Raw genomic sequence first — 2,201 nt, forward strand, 5'->3', positions numbered from 1 at the left:
CGTCCGTTATTTCCGGTCGGCGGCGTCGGTGCGGGCTTTTTTCGCGAGACGCAACTCGATGTTTGCGTCGATAATTCGTCGTCGTCGTTGTCGGGTTCCTCGCATCTTCAAAGGCAAACGTACGCCCGTTATATAGTAACGCAAATCCACGCCGACTCTCTCTCTCTCTCTCTCTCTCTCACTTTCTCCCCCTCTCTCCCTCTTTCCCACTCTCTTTCTCACTACCTACGGAGACATCCACCACGTAACACGTTCTCGCATCGCGTCGTTCGCGTCTCCTCGAGAGAAGAACGCGAGGGAGACGTAACGAGCCACTCGGATACTCACGAACGCAATAAGCGACTCTTATTTCAAGAGAACGGAGAAATTCGACGTATTCTCGTGCTCCGCAATCGCGCAACGCTCGGGGCTAACCGGGCTAATTTCTGTAATTGCAATTATCAACAGGAGAACGGGGCGAGAGAGGGTGGGGGGGGATATATATTTTGCAGCTGCTGTGCGAAATCACATTTCGCGGCGTCGAATTTCCCCCTCCTCTCCCAAAGATCTCTCTTTCAATTGTACAGTTTATAAAACAATACCGTTGCGCGACAATGCGCGGAGTTCGCGCGCGTGCGTGTGTACGTGTATATCGCGAAAGGATTTTATATATTACGTATTTTTTTTTTCCTTTAGATTCTCTTTTTTTTTTTATTTTTACAACAGAACAACGGAATTCTAGTCAGCGGTAGTTGATAGGTGGGCACGAAGCGTCCTCGTTTTTCGCGGTAACATCGTCGTCCCGATCGATCGCACGCTCGATTACAGCAGGACTAGTCTGGAGTTATAAGGCGTTTGCGGTAACGAGTGCAGAGCGAGATCAGGATCCGAGTCTGAAGAATAGTCCCTGTCTATTAGGTGTACAAATTAATTCGGCGCCTTTGCGTTTAACGTCCTGTAACTTCGAATTTAAATGTTTTCCCTGTCCTATGGTGATTTGAAAGCGCCAACCTTAAGCTTTAAGAAGCGCCATAATAGTCGACGGCCTTGCCGATATAACCTCAGAAAACGGTAGTTATCACGATGTTGTTTGAAAAGAAGCGTCTGAGACATCCTCGCACATCCTTTTCGCAGTGAATCCGTTTTCCAGTCGAGTAAAAACGCAGCTCAGTCTATCGAAATGATTCGTTCCTCTCTCATTTCTCCGTCATGCGGCTTATTCACCAGATCTAGCCCCGTCGGATCACCGCCGATTTTGGCCGCTTCAACGTCATCCGGCGGATGTGAAAATTTCAAACAGTCGGCGAGTTGTCCGAAAAAGCATTGATGAGCGGAAACCGTCAAGTTTTTTTCCGCAAGGGCATTTCATCGGCTGCCCGACAGGTGGAATAAAGTCATAGAAAATAATGGAAATTATCTCGAACATTGAACTTGCACTTGACCTTTTGTGAATCAACTTTGAATTTCGTGAAGAAAGGCACCGAATTAATTTCTACACCTAATATAACTATTATATTCCACGGTCTGCTCTTGCTCCACTCCTGCTGTCCGGTAATCGTAGGAGCGAGAGGACCATGAAATGTAACAATTGTAGATAAGAATATATATCGTTCTCTCGGATCCTGATCTCATTTATCCTGCACTCGTTATCGTAAGCACTCCCGGATATAAACAGAGAAGCGCAACCGAATCCGACATATCGAAAGTTCGCTGTTTCCCTCGCATGATATTTGGAATAAGCGAGTAAGGAAGTGAAGAGGGGGAAGATGAATGATAAGGAAGAATGAGATTACAAGAGATTAAGCTGAATAACATACTAAGAGTATGCGACAAAAATATTAAATCTATTTAATATAATATCAATATTAATATTATATTAAATAATTAAAAATATTAAAACTTACCGGTACGTCATACGGTCGCACGGTGGGCAGAGAAAAGCGGCGCGTAGAGATCGTGCGATTCGGACCGAGCAATCTCGCAAACTGACTTTCCCCGTTGCGCTCCTCTATTCGTATCTAGGACTCCGGGAGTAGCTCTAAGGAGATCGTGTTTCGCGGATGCATCGGTGTTTTTTTTTTTTTTTATGTACACTCGTAAAAGCCTCGCTACCGCATTCGGTTCTGCCACATTCGCAGGGCTGGCACATGCATTTCTAATATATGTATACACCTTACCCGTTTCCGACTTGTTTCTGTTACCTCCTAGTCATTCCCCCCCCC

Source organism: Dinoponera quadriceps, unplaced genomic scaffold (assembly GCF_001313825.1).
Source record: "Dinoponera quadriceps isolate SergipeBrazil2010 unplaced genomic scaffold, ASM131382v1 scaffold458, whole genome shotgun sequence".
Classification (NCBI taxonomy): domain Eukaryota; kingdom Metazoa; phylum Arthropoda; class Insecta; order Hymenoptera; family Formicidae; genus Dinoponera; species Dinoponera quadriceps.